The sequence below is a fragment of the Heterodontus francisci genome, unplaced genomic scaffold (genome assembly GCF_036365525.1).
Source record: "Heterodontus francisci isolate sHetFra1 unplaced genomic scaffold, sHetFra1.hap1 HAP1_SCAFFOLD_603, whole genome shotgun sequence".
NCBI classification, from domain to species: domain Eukaryota; kingdom Metazoa; phylum Chordata; class Chondrichthyes; order Heterodontiformes; family Heterodontidae; genus Heterodontus; species Heterodontus francisci.
In genome coordinates this window covers 592946-612137 of record NW_027141646.1, presented here as the reverse complement: position 1 = coordinate 612137, position 19192 = coordinate 592946, and positions in this window count along the sequence as shown.

Genomic DNA, 19192 nt, shown 5'->3' with positions numbered 1-19192 from the left:
GAAGAGTCTTAGCAGAGAGGTCATTGACAATGGGGCATATGTTTAAAGTGATTGGTAGAAAAATTAGAGGGAAAACGAGGATTTTATTTTCACCCAGAGGGTGGTGGGGGTCTGCCACACACTGCCTGAAAGGGTAGTTGAGGCAGAGACCCCCAACTTATTGAAAAGGAATCTGGATATGCATCTCAAGTGCTGTAATCTGCAGGGCGATGGACTGAATGCTGGAAGGTGGGATTAGAATAGGTGGGTCGTTTTTCGGCCGGCATCGACACGATGGGCTTTCCCACCGGTCTTCCCTCTTCCAGACATTTCCACAATCTGACAAACACTTTCAGGAAAACTGCTGAGAAAAGCCCACAATAGTCCCATTTATACCTTCGTGAGGAATGGTATCGGGGGCGCTGGTGATTGGTCACTCTGCACTGGGTGTCATTGCACTCTTCATTTGACCAATCAGAGAGCTGCCAATCCGGACACGCCAAGGAGATGAGGGCGGAAAATAACGGCGCGAAATTGTCAGACTGCAAACGATTTCTCAAATTTGAAAAGCCCGCCAATATATTTGTAAAATTCAGAGCGTTTTCAATATAGATCATCACATTTATAGGTAACTTGGTTTGACAGCAAATATTTTAAAATCTTTTTCATATTGTATTATTCCACATGTGGTAGCAATTTCCAGATTCACTTTCACATTCCGCCATCTATTCGGGTTTACTCTCTATCCTTTTTGAAACATTCTATAACCAGCGGACAGAAAGCCTCTTTCACAGCATTCTGTCACCATTTCAGCTCAATGTTCCTAATGATACCGCATCACTGACTATAGATTGATCCCTATTGGTGAGAGACAACAGCGGAGTGTATAATCTTAGTGTCAGGTGTCAAAGAGTGAGACTGAGGGTTCCCACACCACCGGGGTTTCTAGATAATGTGCTGATTACTTATTGAGGACAAACTTTGATCTCGAGATATGAGTGACTGAGAAATGATGCCTGTGCGTTAAATCAGATTTTATTATCGAAATACAGCAGAGGGGCCGAATATGAACGCGTCCGTGAACAAAGCTCACAAATGGTCAGTAATTAATGATCGGGACATTATTAAGTAGAGACAGGAAGATCGCACGGGCAGTGAAACTGTATTAACCAGAATCTGTGGGATTAAAACAGAGATCACAAAGGCCGTTAGAAAATACTTGCTAAAAATATCAAAACAAATTGATATTATAGAGATTAATGTTGTAGCTCTTTGAGAGACGTTGTGGGTGGCTCTTAAAGTTCGGAACTCGCATTTTATACACATCCCCAGAGATCTATGTTAATGAAGGATGGGTGAAAACCATGTTCTTAATTGGCTGGTTCACAATGAAGTCAATTCTTGAGATTCTGTATTTACCTGATTGGGTATCTAAAGTAACCAATCACATTTAGTGCTCCGCGAAGCCACAATATTTCGCCGCAGTCAGCTCATCCATTGCTTTTGCCTGTCACCTATCCACCGATATCCCTGACTTTCTCACTCCCTCTGCTACTCTCTCTTCAACTGTTTCAGTTCTGTTGGCACCAGCCCGTCAACTTTTTAATTCTGCCCGGATCATTCCTCCTCACTTCAGCTTACTCACAGAAGACAAGGTGGCCGAGTGATTAAAACGATGAACAGCTAATCTGTTGTGATCTGCATGCGTGTGTTTGAATTCCATACTCCTTGTGTCTTAATGTTTAAAATAAGAGCACGGGCTTCGTGTTCCATTCGAGTGCACTGTTTCTTTCGAAACAAGACAGACGGATGTGTAAAATAAACACGGTGACGGGGTTGTAGTGGAGTATTGCATCCAGTTCTGGTTATTTGAGGGTACAGAGGAGATTTATCAGAATGTGTGAAGTAGAGATGGGTTTGTTCTCCATTGGATCAACAACATTGAAACAGTTGAAGAGACAGTAGTGGAGGGAGTCAGAATGTCAGGGATATTAGTGGATAGGTGACAGGCAAGATCAGTGGACGAGCTGACTGAAAGGAGATTTATAACAAGTGTGAAACATCATGACAACTGAGACCAGGATAAACAGTTCCCATTAGCTCATTGTACAAGGACACAGTGACAGAAATTGAGGATTTTGGGCAGGAGAATTGCTGCGAACACGGTGTGTGTGGTGATGATCTGGAACTCACTTCCCACAACGGAGCTGGAAGTAGAGACAATCAATTATTCAAGAGATTATTGACACAGCATTTGAAGGAATTAAACTTGCAGAGCTACAGGGATCGAGCGGTGGAGTGAGTGTGACTGGATTGCACTGTGGAGAGCAGTCATGGACTCGATGGGCCAAATAGCCTCCTTCGGTGCTGTAAATAACTCTATGTTTACTATTAGTTTCTGACTGAAAACTGATCAGTTTAAAGGCTATTTTAAATCGATATTTATTCAAAAAATGATAACTTTACGGGAGACGTACATGGATGATGAGAATCATTTTATAAATTGCATTGACTTGTTCTGTTTTAAAACTGTTTTTTTAATATTTTGTCTGTGTGCAGCTTGTACTCTGTCTCCATCAGTTCCTGGTCTGTGAGTGTGAGTTTACCTCTTTATCTTTCATTCTCTGTTATATAAGTGTGGGTCCAATCTTTACCCAGAGCACTGTTTGTGAACTGAACTTTACCTATCTCCCTTTTTATGATTGTTCAACAAAGATCTGCACTCTTTTTGCTGACTGAGAACTCATTTATTAGTTTAAAGGACATGTCTTGTTTAACATAGATTTCATTAAAAGAAAATCGAAGCTCAGCATTGTGGGCGATGCACATGAGTGATGAGAGTCTATTTGTAAGTTTTAATTTGGAAATCACATTGATAATTTTTAAGTTATAAAATGAAGCTGCATGAAGCCAGAATTGAGGTCTACAGTTGAAGAGACAGTAGCAGAGGGATTCAGAAAGTCAGGGATATTGGTGGATAGGTGACATCAAGATCAATGGACGAGCTGACTGAAGGGACATTTACAACAAGTGTGAAACATCATGACAAGTGAGACAAGGAAAAACAGTTCCCATTAGCTCATTGTACAAGGACATAGTGACGGAAATTGAGGATTTGGGGCAGGAGATGTCTGGCGATTACGGACTGAGTGGTGATGATCTGGAACTTACTTCCCATAAGGGAGCTGAAAGTAGAGACAATCAATGACTTCAAGAGATTATTGACACAGCGTTTGAAGGTATTAAACGTGCAGAGCTACAGGGATCGAGCGGTGGAGTGAGTGTGACTGGACTCACCGGACACACAAACACAGTGACAATAGAGCCCGTCCCAGAGTTCCAGCTCCCGGTTGTTAAATGTCCTCATGTACACAGTCTTTGCTGTGAATCTCTGGGGTTAGTTGCCGATTCCTTGCCCTGTATCCCTTAAACACTCGGAGCCAGGAGATCATCGCTCTCCCTTTTGAACGATTTATTGACAGGAATTTTTCTAAACTTTGGCTGAGTCGATCATAACCTGCTGTTCAATCATAGTATTATTCAAAGAATTAATGAGACATTCTGTTCACTACTTGGGTCTTGAACTCGTTTTGAGCAGATCAACAAGTGAAAGGTTCAACATTTTTGCAGAGATAACAGACAGAGCTGGATAGAGGGACTCAGGGTTAATCCTGCACACACAGGACAGTAGGAGTGACTGTCACACAGGGACGGGAACTGATCTCGATTCCGTTGCCTACTCACCCATCAAGGACAGTTCGGGACTGACTAAACATCCAACTCACTATAATTCAGTGCCGGAGAAAGACAGAGGCTTGTCCACTCCATCTTGCCTTACTGTGTCTGGGACATTATGTAAGGGAAAGTGTTCCAGTGCCTCTCACTCGCAGACAGCAACTGACATGTGTCGAGACAGTCAGTGTTAGTCTTTCACTTACCATGAATAGGCGCCTCTCCAAGAACCTGTAAATCCAATATCCCGAAGCAGCTGTTCTACTCAGAACTTGGTCAAGGTAGGAGAACCCCAGGAGGACAGTGGAAACACTTCAGAGATGTCCTCAAATTATCCCTCATTTGGGAAGACATTGTACACTTCAGGGATATTTGTCAGGAACATGCAAAGGTGAACTCGAGGCAGCGAAGGGAGCACCCAAACCTCCGATGCAGTCATTTACCTGATCCTTCCAGCACCACCTGTCCCTGATGTGACAGAGTCTGCAGATCATGCATTGGACTTATCAGCCATTTCAGAACCCATAAAACTGGAGTGGAAAAACGTCATCCCTGATCACGAGGGACTGTCTGACATGGCAGAGAATAAATAAGCCAATATAATGATCAGCAATAATAATGAACTGGATAGGGAGGAGATCGAGAGCAGGGCGATATAATAGGGAGGGGAAGTGGCCTGTGACGTTTATACAATGTAACACATTGACAGAGATCCTGTTCTATTTCGGTAAATACTTATTCAAGATAGAAAAATGTGAACTAGTCTCTCGCTGACATATTGTACCAGAGCCAACCTCTCTATTATTTCCAAACTCAAAACAGGGCCAGATTATGAACAAATACTGTATTTCTCACTGAACCACTTTTACCTGTTGGACTCTCTGCAGATTCGCAGGACAAGGATGGTTGAATCTACACACATTACAGATGTTACCCGATTCTTTCTATTTTAGCAAGGATCCTAAAGGTTACATTCTTGCTGATGCCAGAACTTTTTTTTTCTTTAATTCTGCCTTCATCTCATCTCTCTGCCTGCAAGGAGTGCTGGTGTCTCTCCCATTGTTCTCACACAAAGGTTTAAACAAAGTATAGACTTGAAAACACATTTCATAATAAAGCAAGCAACAGATCAAACAGACTTCAATATATTGATGTACAAAGCATATCATTCGTCCGATTACTTTCGCTGTCCTTATTTTTTTACAAACGTAAAATATGTCACGGTCCATCGCCCCCACATTGTGGATTCTCCTCCAGCTACATGACTTGCCTTTTTTTCCAATGGCTACGTGCATCTTCCACACTGACACATTTCTCAACATGACATTTTGACATAGTTCAGTGAAGATGAACGTCATGCTTTACAATCCAACCTTGACATTGCGGCTCTTGCATAAATGTAAGCTATGTAAATGCTCTGAACTTTACACAGCGGTGAGCAGTGTTCAGTGGTGCAGTGGTTAGCCTCACAGCTCCAGTGACCCGAGTTCAATTCTGGGCACTGCCAGTGTGTAGTTTGCAAGGTCTCCCTGTGTTTGCGTGGGTTCCCTCCGGATGCTCCAGTTTCCACCCACATGCCAAAGACTTGCAGGTAGATAGGTAAATTGGCCATTAGCCAATGTGTAGGTAGGGAAATATAGGACAGGTGCGGACGTGATAGGAATATGGGATTAGTGTAGCATTAGTATAAATGGGTGGTTGATGGTCGGCACAGTCTCGGTGGGCCGAAGGGCCTGTTTCAGTGGTGTATCTCTAAACTGAACTAAAATCTGGTGTATTGGACAGAAACTATCAGTTGATCTCTCAAAGTCTCTTGGTGTTGTGCTCCTAGCCATGCTTACAACACAACTATTCTTTTCTTCTTGAAAAGCTTGGATAGATGGCTCTGGATTGTGTATCTCAGTAAGTGGTTGTTCTCCTTGCAGCAATGTGGATTGAGGGGAAATTTGATACAGGTGTACGTAATTTAGACAAGGAGAACCTGTTCCCATTAGTTGATGGTGCAAGAACTAGGAGAGAGAGAAAATTGATTTTGGGGAAGAGATGCAGGGGAATGTTGTTTTACCTGCTGCAACTGTCTGTCCACAAGTGTGGTGGAAGCAGAGACAATCAATGATTTCAATAGGAAACTGGAGAAACACTTGAAGGAAACAAACTTGCTGCAGAGCGACGTCGAACAAGCAGGAGAATGAATCTGATTGGATGATGAGAATATTTTATCAACTTCAATTCTGTAATAGCTTTGACATTTTATTCCTTTGTAAAATACTGCAACATAAAGATGACCTGCGATTGGACATTGCGGTGACCAAGCTCAACAGCTCCTTGCAGATCTCCACAATGTACAAAAATAAAGCACCATGCACACCGGCTCTTTTAAGATCCACTGACAGCCTCTCAGAAAAAATCGATTTACTGCAGTTATTTGAATACCAACTGCTCACATTTCAGCTGAAGGTAACTTAGAGATCTCCGACAAGACCGTTCATGGATCAGTTCGATCATTGCGTCACTTTTTAATTCCCTGCTTTAAAATAAATACCGGCCAACGATCTGTATTGTACCTGTCAGTTCCTGGTATGTGAATGTTGATTTTACTCAGTACCTTTCAGTTCCTGGTATGTGAATGTTGATTTTCTTCTGTACCTGTCAGCTTCTGGTATGTGAATGTTGATTTTACTCTGTACCTGTCAGTTCCTGGTATGTGAATGTTGATTTGACTCTGTACCTGTCACTTCCTGGTATGTGAATGTAGATTTTACTCCGTACCTGTCAGTTTCTGGTATGTGAATGTTGATTTTACTCTGTATCTGTCAGTTCCTGGTATGTGAATGTTGATTTTACTCTGTACCTGTCAGTTCCTGGTATGTGAATGTTGATTTTACTCTGTACCTGTCAGTTCCTGGTATGTGAATGTTGATTTTACTCTGTACCTGTCAGTTTTTGGTATGTGAATGTTGATTTTACTCTGTACCTGTCAGTTCCGGGTATGTGAATGTTGATTTTACTCTGGACCTGTCATTTCCTGGTATGTGAATGTATATTTTACTCTGCACCTGTCAGTTTTTGGTATGTGAATGTTGATTTTACTCTGTAACTGTCAGTTCCTGGTATGTGAATGTTGATTTTACTCTGTATCTGTCAGTTCCTGGTATGTGAATGTTGATTTTATCCTGCATCTGTCAGGTTCAGCAATGAGAGGGGTCAACAGAAGATCGTTAGCTCTTTGAAGGAGAAGGTAGAACACAGTCAAGAAAACACAGCAAAGGAAGAAGAAGGAGAGAAGTCCGTGCCGCAGCAAGCACAGAAACAAGAACGGATGTTGTGTGTTACTGAATATCTATTACCATTGTTAAGTATTAACTTTGTGCATCTTAGTTAAGCCTAATAAACTCTCTGACTTGGTCACATAACTTGAGTTTGTACCTTGTAGGTCTATCTTGGTCAGGAATCTAAAGGTGAGATGTGTTGGGTATTCTCTGTCTCACCTCTGTTCAGGTAACATCCACCTGAAACTTACAGCTCTTTACTATATGCATACATTGCTATGTATTTTGTCCTCCTCAAACTTCGAAAATGTGGGCCCGATAAAAACATTATTCTTTGTACAGTTTTCTGCGACATCCCACTGCATAGTTCTGCCGAGTAAGCAAAAAGGATCAGTTCACGACGAAATTCTAAAATAAAAGCAAAATACTGCGGATGCTGGAAATCTGAAATAAAAACAAGAAATGCTGGAAATACTCAGCAGTTCTGGCAGCATCTGTGGAGAGAGAAGCAGAGTTAACGTTTCAGGTGAGTGACCTTTGATCAGAATATTTGCAGCACTTTCTGTTTTTATTTCAGATTTCCAGCATTCACAGTATTGTCTTTTTATTAACGTAAACTTATTGCTCAGGTACAAGTTAAAATGATTGCAAAGCGTTCTGTTAATCACACCGACGCCCGAAGCAGACAGTATCGTAAGCGATGGTGGTATAGCGGTGAGCATAGCTACCTTCCAAGCGTTTGACATGTGTTCGATTCCCGGCCGTCGCACTCTTAAATTGCAGGTTGACTTCATGTTGCAGTGTTTTACTAAGGAAAAAAATGTCAAAGTCTTGACAGAATTGAAATTGATAAAATATTCTCATCATCCAATCAGATTCATTCTCCTGCTTGATCAGCGTCGCCCTGCAGCAAGTTTTTTTCCTTCAAGAGTTTCTCCAATTTCCTATTGAAATCATTGATTGTCTCTGCTTCCACCACACTTGTGGGCAGACAGTTGACGCAGGTAAAGCAAAAAGTGCTTCCTCACATTTCCCTGCATCTCTTTCCCAAAACCATCAATCTGTGTCTCCTCGTCCTTGTACCATCAAATAATGGGAACAGGTTCTCCTTGTCTAACTTACCTATACCTGCATCAGATCTCCACTCAATCCACATTACTGGAATGAGAACAACCACTTACTGAGATAACACAATCCAAAGCCATCTATCCAAGCTTTTCAATAACAAAATAATAGTTGTGTTGTAAGTAAAATAGATGGGAGCATAACATCAAGAGACTTTGATAGATCTGATTGTCTCTGCCCAACGCACCAGATTTTCTGTATCACCTGAACACTGCTCACCGCTGTGTAAAGTTTAGAGTATTTTCATAGCTTACATTTATGCAAAAACTGCAATGTCAAGGTTGGATTGTAAAGCATGACGGTGATCTTCACTGAACTATGTTAAAATCTCATCTTGAGAGATGTATCAGTGTGGAAGATGCACGGAGCCATAGGAAAAAAAAGACAACCCATGCAGCTGGAGGGGGATCCACAATGTGGGGGCGATGGACCGTGACATATTTTGCGTTTGTGACAAAAAAGGACAGCTAAAATAATAGGATTAATGATATGCTTTGTACATCAATATATTGAAGTCTGTTTGATCTGTTGCTTGCTTTATTATGAAATGTGTTTTCAAGGCTATACTTTGTTTAAACATTTGTGTGAGGACAATGGGAAAGAAACCAGCACTCCTTGCAGGGATCGAGATGGGATAAAGGCAGAATTAAAGAAAAAATGTCTGGGATCAGTAAGAATGTAACCTTTAGGATCTTTGCTAAAATAGAAAGATTCGGGAAACATCTGTAATGTGTGTAGATTCAACCATGAACTAACTAGTGTCAAACAATGATGTCAACCTGGACCAATTAAGACACTTAGAACAATTCAAAACTAATATGGTAACATCCTTGCACCACAGGAAGGATAAAAGAAAGGGTTTAACAGGACATCGTCAGCACACTTAGACAGGGGTCAACAAATGATCGTTGGTACTTAAAAGGAGAAGATAGAATACAGTCAAGAAAACACAGCAAGGGATGAAGAAGGAGAGAAGTCCTTGCTGCAGCAAGCACAGAAACAAGAACGGGTGTTGTGTGTTACTGAATATCTATTGCCTTGTTAATTATTAACTTTGTGCATTAGTTAAACCTAATAAACTCTCTGACTTGATCACAGAACCTGAGTTTGTACCTTGTAGGTCTATCTTGGTCAGGAATCTAAAGGTGAGATGGATTGGGTATTCTCTGTCTCACCTCTGTTCAGGTAACATCTACCTGAAACTTACAGCTCTTTACTATTTGCATGCATTACTGTGTATTTTGTCCTCCTCAAACTTCAACATTGTGGGCCCTATCGAAGTAATGTTCTTCGTACAGTTTTCTGCGTCACCCCACTGCATAGTTCTGCCCAGTCAGCAGAAAGGATCAGTTCACTACTAAACTCTAAAATAAAAGCAAAATACTGCGGATGCTGGAGATCTGAAATAAAAACAAGAAATACTGTAAATACTCAACAGGTCTGGCAGCATCTCTGGAGAGAGAAGCAACGTTAACGTTACCGGTCTGTGACCCTACTTCAGAACGAGCAAATATTCGAATTGTCAAAGGTTATAAGCAAGTAAAGCAGGGGTGGGGCAAGAGATAACAAAGGAGAAGGTGTAATTAAGACAAGGTCACAGAGTAGCTTCCTATCCTTTAACCAACTACCATCTCATACCAGTGTCAATTTTAACATGCATTTCTATTCTCCATGTAAGTCTATTATTCACTACTTGATTGAATGCCTTTGGAAGAGCATATATCCAATAATTACTGTACTACCTTCAGTCACTTCAACCACAAGAATTCAATCATGTTAGTGGCACATGATTTGCCCTGAGCAAATCCGTACTGGTTGTCCTTTATTAACTCACCAGTGATGTCAAAAACAATAGTCTTTGTTACCAGATTTTTCCTTCCCCTGATTCTGCCTGCTTGTAATCATGGTGATAGGGTGGATATGGGATATTTTGTACAAATAATTATCATCATTATTTCAATGATTGTCGCTGCAAACAACCTTTGAATTATATGGATCAAAAGCAAATTAATGGTAACGTGTGTGACACTGAGACTGGAACATGGTCGGAATAAAGCGGAGGAAGGGGTGAGGGGGCGGCTCCTAAACTGTCCAAACGGATCTCGTCGAAGTGCAAAAGTGAATCCGAGTTTTTGAGGGATGAAAGTTATACATCTGATAGTCTCTGCTTAATGTCATCAGAATGAATCTCTCAGTTACTGAAAATATATCTGAATGGCCTTGTCCTGCGAATCTGCAGAGAGTCCAACAGGTAAAAGTGGTTCAGTGAGAAATACAGTATTTGTTCATAATCTGGCCCTGTTTTGAGTTTGGAATAATAGAGAGGTTGTCTCTGGTACAATATGTCAGCGAGAGAGTAGTTTACATTTTTCTATCTTGAATATGTCTTTACCCAAATAGAACAGGATCTCTGTCAATGTGTTACATTATATAAACGTCACAGGCCACTTCCCCTCCCTATTCTATCGCCCTGCTCTCGATCTCCTCCCTATCCAGTTCATTATTATTGCTGATCATTATATTGGCATATTTATTCTCTTCCATCTCAGACAGTCCCTCGCGATCAAGGATGACTTTTCTCCACTCCAGTTTGATGAGTTCTGAAATGGTTGATAAGTCCAATGCATGATATGCAGACTCTGTCATATCAGGGACAGGTGGTGCTGGAAGGGTCAGGTAAATGACTGCATTGGAGGTGTGGGTGCTGCCTTCGCTGCCTCGACTTCGCCTTTGCATGTTCCTGACAAATATCCCTGAAATGTACAATGTCTTCCCAAATGAGGGATGATTTGAGGACATCTCTGAAGTGTTTCCACTGTCCTCCTGGGGTTCTCCTGCCATGACCAAGTTCTGGGTGGAACAGCTGCTTCGGGATATTGGATTTACAGGTTCTTGGAGAGGCGCCTATTCATGGAAAGTGAAAGACTAGCACTGACTGTCTGAACACATGTCAGTTGTTGTCTGAGAGTGAGAGGCACTGGAACACTTTCCAATACATAATGTCCCAGATACAGTAAGGAAAGATGGAGTGGACAAGTCTCTGTCTTTCTCCAGTACTGAATTATAGTGAGTTGGATGTTCAGTCAGTCCCGAATTGTCCTTGTTGGGTGAGTAGGCAACGGAATTGAGACTATTTCCCGTCCCTGTGTGACTGTCACTCAAACTGTCCTGTGTGTGCACGATTAACCCAGAGTCCTTCTATCCAGCTCTGTCTGCTATATCTGGAAAAATGCTGAACCTTTCACTTGTTGATCTGCTCAAATCGAGTTCAAGACCCAAGTAGTGAACAGAATGTCTCATTAATTCTTTCAATAATACTGTGCCTGATCAGCAGGTTATGATCGACTCAGCCTAATTTTAGAAAAATTCCTGTCCATAAATCTTTCAAAATGGAGTGTGAAGATCTCCTGGCTCCGAGTGTTTAGGGGATACAGGACTAGACATCGGCAACTGAGCCCTGAAAATTCACAGCAAAGACTGTGTACATGAGGACATTTAACAACCGGGAGCTGAAACTCTCGGATGAGCTCTATTGTCACTGTGTTTGTGTGTCCGGAATAATCGCGGCAGCTCCGTGTCTCTTGTTTAGAATGAAACGATGAAGATCGCCATTCGGTCTTACTCACATTGACCGCGGGTTTCACTCCGTTTAGACAAACCATTGCTGACTGAAATTAATTCTACAAGGTCCCAGCAAACACACCGACTCCCTCCTTCCTCCCATGTTTCTGGCGGATTGTTTTGAGAGGAGGGTCTCAATAATAACAAACACCCTGCAGGGAGAGACGGCAATTTGAACATCTAAATGGGATAAACTCCCGGCTTTCTAGGTTATAGATTCCCTCCACCCCTCCCCACCCTCCCTCCACCCTAACCCTATGTTCAGTTTCATTGTTCACACATTGACGACGGTGAAATGGGGAAAGTTCCCATTGAGTTTTGAACGCTGAATTGTTCCAGAGATCTGCGCAAGCGCAGTATAGCTCCGCCCACTGGGACGTCATAATGAAGTGAAGAGCGCATGCGCACCCCTCACCCAACACTGTCTCTGAGCGTCATTCAGTGAGTGAGCGGAAGATTGTTCAAATCATCTGCGAATGGAGACATCCGGGTCCCGGAGTAAGTGAACAAACAACATCTGCATCCAGCAGCAACACCAGGTTTGGGAGCGAGTCTGCAGATGTGTTCAGAGATTAACATTGAATAGCGGGAAGTTCAGCGGGAGTCGGGGACTGTGTGGAATGTACTCTGGAGGCCTGGATACCCGAGTCCAACCCGAGCGGGACCCGAGCAAATGTGTCCGCCTCGGCTCGGGCCCAGCTTGCGGCTCCGGCTTTCGGACTCGGGTTCGGGTCGGACACACTCCGTCAGTCTCTGCTGGTCAGTTTTGAAATTTAAAAAAACCGACCGGAGCTGGGAGTCCGGGTCGGAATTGAGTCTGCGCGGTGAGCCGGTGCCGTCACTTTGCCCTCATCACGCATGCGCTGCAGCTTCTTGCAGGCTGAGTGTCAGGAAGGGAAGAAAAGGAATGGTCGGGTAGTGTCGGGTTCGGGTCCACTGTGGTTCGGTCAGGTACTGTGTGTGTGTGTGTAGACTAGAGTCCTGACAGTGAATAAGTTATATTTTTAATACAAATACTGTATATTTTATCATCATTTTATAATAATTAATCACTCAGAACATTACTGCACTTTGCATCTCAGCTGCTCACTGGATAAACTTGCAGCAAGTATTTCAACCTGGAAAGCAGGAGTCTACATAATGTATAATGATATTTACTGAGCCTTCGGGTAATCGCTGTGTTTATTTTAAGCAATACAGATACTGGTACAGTGTGGCACAACTCCATGGGTTTCTGTTTAACTCATGACCAAACAATCACTGACGTCGTGGCTCCAATCTTCATCTTTTTAAACAACCTTTCAAGTCAGATTAATACTGTGTTTGTCCGAACCGAGCCCAAGAGCTCGACCCGGAAGAGTGATCGACCCAAACCCGACACACGTCGTCAGGTCCTGTTGGGTTCGGGTCCAGTAGCAGGCCTTTAGCAGGTACTGGTCCTGGGACATGGAGTGAGTCAGGAGAAGAGAGAGGTATATCTCAGGCAGTGTCTGGACAGGGTGAGAGAGACAGAATGAGAAGAACTCACCATTGAAAATCATTGCTGCTTTCTGTCTCCAAACTGTAATGAATGTTCCCGGTTCAGATCCAGAGTCTCACTGTTCATTGTTATTGGACAGTGAACAGCAGTAAAAGATGGCTGCACTATAACGATGCGGCAGTTTTTTAAAGACTGGGTGAGAAGTTTAAGGACACATTTTAAACAGTGTCTGCTTGTTTTCCCTTCAACAACAGGACTTGGAAGTAGAAATCTGACTTAAAGCCTGGCCGCCTGACCCAAGCACGACTAGCCCCGACTACATGTGTCCATAGTGATTTTACACTTCAGTACACTATGGATGTAAAACAAATGCTGTCGACTGGAGAATGTTTAGCAGTGGAAAGTCCTGAAGCTGGAAAACGTAGATCTTCTGTGTGGGAACATTTCAATGTTTTTGTTTTCCGCAATAGTAAAAGTTCAAGTGGATTTGTACAATGTAAATCTTGCAAACTTCTACTAAAATATCACAGCAAAAAGACAGGTAATTCATCTTTGCCACGGCACACTGTAAAAGGATGTACTCGACCCGCAGCAGAGCCAAGGCGGTCAGACTTAATTTCCTTTGTACGGACAAAAAAAAACATACCCACTCACAAGAAATCAGAAATTATAGACAAATGCGTGAGTTTCTGTTGCAAAGATATTCGATCTTTCCAAACTGTCTCTGGTGAAGGGTTTGTTGAGCTAGCACAAGAGCTTATCAATATGGGAGCGACATACGGTCAAGTATCAGCATCAAGTGTGTTCCCAAATCCAAGTACAGTTTCAAGAAGGTGTCGTGATGTGGCCAAAGAAAAGAGAAAAGAACTAATTTCTCAGATTACTGACATACTGAAGGATGTGAATGTGGGAATGACAACTGACATGTGGACGGACGACTACAATAAAATCCATTATATGTCGATAACTTGTCATTACATCACAGTAGATTTTAAACTTCATGTCAAAGTTTTAACAACAGCAATGTTTCCACTGGAGGACGTCAAAACTGGCAGAAACATCAGGCAGGAGATTTTAAATCTGCTCGTGAATACATTTGGATTCGACCCAGCAAATTTACATAAACTAGTCTGGGTGATAGGTCAAGGCACTAACATAGTGTTTTCTCTTGGACCATATCAACGTCTGGATTGTCAGGACCATGTATATAACACGGTCCTTCAACATTCACTTGATCCAAACGAATTAGCTTCTGAAGCTCCGGAAGTTGTAGAAACTATACATCATGCCAAAAACTTGCTGACATATATTATACAGTCTAGTCTTGCTGCACAGTTGTTTAAAACTTTAAATCGAATGGAAGAAAGGAGGTACAGTACTGTGTATCTGACACTGAATTCAATTCAGGATATTTATCATGAGCTGCACGAGAAACTGGAACAGAGTGAGGAAAGCTCCAGGCTGGAAAATATCACCCCTGATGTCTTGCAGTTTTTGGTGGATTTCCTCCGACCATTTTATGAAGCTCAGAGGGAACTCGAGGGAGACCAATATCCTACATAGAACCTGGTAATTCCGTGGTTTCAGAAAATTAAACGACTCTGTATGCCACTGTCTTCAGATACTCCAACACAAGCAGTTGTCAGGGAACGGAACAGACAGTGGCTTCTCAAGAAAGTTAAAATAAATGACGAGCACAAAATACCGACATTTCTCTGGCCTAAATTTAATCAGCTGCGAATGTTATCCAGCCATGATAGGGAAGAAGTTTATTCCGAAGTGCGCAGACTTATCAACAATAATAAAACAGAAGACCCGGTGAAGGAAACGACAATGGTTGATAATGAACCTACAGCTGCCAAAAAAGCAGTGACTGCATTTGCTGACTGGGAGAATGTTCATGAAGAAATAGACACAAATGATGAAGTGCAGCAGTACACAGCACAGAGACCTGCTGTGTCGGCGATGGAAAACGAACGTGATCTGTTGGGCTGGTGGAAGGAACACAGTGTAACATACCCTAAATTGACCAGGCTGGCTAGAAGTATACTTTGCATTCTGGCGAGCTGTCGCATCAGGGAGAGGAACTTCAGTGTAGCTGGAAGGACAATCAACCAGTGGAGGACTGTCCTTCAGCCTTCCACTGTTGACTCTATTCTTTTTTTACATGACAATTTATAAGACCTTTTGTTCTTTTCTTTGCTATGTCTATAACAGAGACTACTGACTTGCTGTGGCTGTGACTGAGACTGCTTACTTGCTCTGCCTGTAACTGAGACTACTTACTTGCTATGTCTGGGACTGGGACCACTTACTTGCCCTGTCTGTGACTGAGACTACTTACTTGCTATCTCTGTAATTGAGACTACTTACTTGCTCTGTCTGTGAATGGGACGACTAACCTGTTATCTCTGTAACTGAGACTACTTACCTGCTCTGCCTGTAACTGAGACTACTTACTTGCTATGTCTGTAACTGAGACTACTTACTTGCCCTGCCTGTAACTGAGACTACTTACTTGCCCTGCCTGTATCTGAGACTACTTACTTGCTGTGTCTGTGAATGGGACGACAGACCTGTTATCTCTGTAACTGAGACTACTTACCTGCTCTGCCTGTAACTGAGACTACTTACTTGCTATGTCTGTAACTGAGACTACTTACTTGCCCTGCCTGTAACTGAGACTACTTAGTTGCTCTGCCTGTAACTGAGACTACTTACTTGCTATGTCTGTAACTGAGACTACTTACTTGTTATGTCTGTAACTGAGACTAGTTACTTGGTCTGCCTGTAACGGAGACTACTTACTTGCTATGTCTGTAACTGAGACTACTTACTTGCTCTGCCTGGAACTGAGACTACTTACTTGCTCTGTCTGTAACTGAGACTACTTACTTGCTCTGCCTGGAACTGAGACTACTTACTTGCTCTGTCTGTAACTGAGACTACTTACTTGCTCTGTCTGTAACTGAGACTACTTACTTGCCCTGCCTGTAACTGAGACTACATACTTGCTATGTCTGTGAATGGGACGACTGACCTGTTATGTCTGTAACTCAGACTACTTACTTGCTGTGTCTGTAACTGAGACAACTTACTTGGTCTGCCTGGAACTGAAACTACTTACTTGCTCTGTCTGTAACTGAGACTACTTACTTGCTATGTCTGTGAATGGGACGACTGACCTGTTATGTCTGTAACTGAGACTACTTACTTGCTCTGCCTGTAACTGAGACTACATACTTGCCCTGCCTGTAACAGAGACAACTTACTTGCTATGTCTGTGAATGGGACGACTGACCTGTTATGTCTGTAACTGAGACTACTTACTTGCTCTGTCTGTATCTGAGACTACTTAATTGCCCTGCCTGTAACTGAGACTACTTACTTGCTATGTCTGTGAATGGGACGACTGACCTGTTATGTCTGTAACTGAGACTACTAAATCCAATGTTCACCTCACTGCTGATTGGGTGCCTCGTTGGAGTAGGCTGTTTGTTTTCTTTGTAATCTGCGGTTTGACACGATTTGTTTCTGTTTTATTTGGTTATTATCACAGTGCTGTTTGTGGGAACTTGCTGTGGGCAATGGCTGTTGTGTTTCCTACTTTGCAACAGTGACTACAATTCGCAAAGACCTTCATTGGGTGGAAAGTGGTTTGGGACGTCCTGTGATTGTGAAAGGTGCTCCAGAAGAGCAAGCCTTTCTTTGTGGAGAGAAAATGGAAAATCTCATGAGAAGACTGCTTAAAAATCATGAGGGAGTCAAGACATTGTTTTAAAGTCTCAGAAGAGACAGGCAGATATTTCTGACAGAAAAGAGAAACACTGTCTGTATTTGAAAGTTATCTACAAAAACTTACTTCCACTCTGAGAGTTGAGATCTTTAATTTTATGTACTCAAGGAGTTTGAAGACAGATTTTCAGTAAATACATAGCTGTATTTGATAACTTTTAGATTATTTTTTTTGCATTTTAATACTTCAAATCAGGGTTTCTGGGATGTTTTATCTCTTCTAAGACTGAACTGTAATCTTATAGAGGAACAAGACAGTCCAGTGTGGAAAACAATTAACAAGCATCACTTGCGGATTGTTTATCTGGCAGTGCTTCAAAAACTTACAAAGATCTAAAACATAGATGGACAATCTGAAAGCTTTGGAGAGTTGAGATTCACCTGTGACATCAAATAATCTGTGTTAAGAAAATTTTCTTTAAAAAAGTGACAGGAAACTTTATGTCAAAATGTTTTAAATGTCAATGCTAGAAATTGTTCAACATACTTTGTCAACATTAACATATATGTTTTGTTTTCCTTTGCAGGCTAATCAATGTGCAGGCCATTATGTGTATGCTGATCAACCAGATGTCTTCAATCAATCAGTACTGTAGATCTACAGTACTGTAAACTAATGATCAGACAGCACAGGGAATCTGCAGTACTGTAGACTAATGATCAGACAGCACTGGGAATCTGCAGTACTGTAGACTAATGATCAGACAGCACTGGGAATCTGCAGTACTGTAGACTAATGATCAGACAGCACCGGGAATCTGCAGTACTGTAGACAAATGATCAGACAGCACCGGGAATCTGCAGTACTGCAGACTAATGATCAGACAGTACTGAGAAAGCCTGCTATCTGATCTGTCATTTTTCCAACCAATCAATCTTTCCTTTCACTGAAGATAACTTGCAGGTACAGCAAGCAATTAACAAGGTAAATGGGATGTTGGCCTTCATTGCAAGAGGATGAGTATAGGAGTAAAGATGTCTTGCTGCAATGAAATAGAGACTTGTTGAGACTGTACCTGGAGTATTGTGTGCAGTTTTGGTCTCTTACTTATAAAAATATATACTTGTCATAGAGGTAGTGCAAGGAAGGTACACCAAACTAATTCCAGGGATGAAGGGATTACCTTATCAGGAAAGATATAGCAGACCGGGCCTTTATTCTCTGGAGTTCAGAAGAATGAGAGGTGATCTCATTCAAACATACAAAATTCTTACAGGACTCGACAGGGTAGATGCAGGAAGGATGTTTCCCCTGACTGGGGATCTAGAACCAGGGGACACAGTCTCAGAATAAGGAGCAGGCCATTTAGGACTGAGATGAGGAGGAATTCCTTCACTCAGAGGCGGGTGAATCTTTGGAATTCTCTACCCCAGAGGGCTGTGGATGCTCAGACATTGAGTATGTTGAAGATGGGGATCGGTACATTTCTATATATTAAAAAATGTCAAGGGTTACAGGTGTTGAAGCAGACCAATCATGATCTCATTGAATGGTGGAGAGGGCTCAAAGGGCTGAATGGCTTATTCCTGTTCCGAGTTCTTATGTTCTTGTGCTGTGGTCAGGGTAAGGGGGAACAAAACTGTGCTGCTGTACTACAGTGCTGTCCAACACTGACACTTTGTGTCACCGGGTTCCCACTGTGTAAATGACAATGATGAAACTGTAAAGTTCTAACCCTCACCTGTTCTTGTCTTACAAGGAATACTTCTCCTTTGTGCAGGAACCGGAATCGATGTGATGTTTCCCAGGACCAAGGAACAGTACAGCCCAGATCCTTCTAACACACAGTAGGTACGTGATCATTCCCAGAGTGTAAAGGCACAGACAGCTCACCAGTTCCACTGTCAGGGACACCAGAAGGAGTCAGTCTCAAACTGATCCCAAGATCCAGACACACATTTTCAATCCCAACAAGGTAAACAGGGCAGGAGAGACAGACATTGTATCCAGTTCAACCCAATTCAGTGCTGCTGAGAGGTAGATACATGAATCCCAGGTCAACTCTCAGATTTCAACAGAATCAGACAGTCATTTACAGCCCAGAGGAGGCTATTCGGCCAATTGACTCCAGGTTTACCCTCCACGAAGGAATACAGTCAGTCCCACTCCCTGGCTGGATCCCCATAGCCCTGCAATTCTATTTCTCTTGGGTGACCATTCAACATCCTACTGAAGTCAGTGATTGTCTCC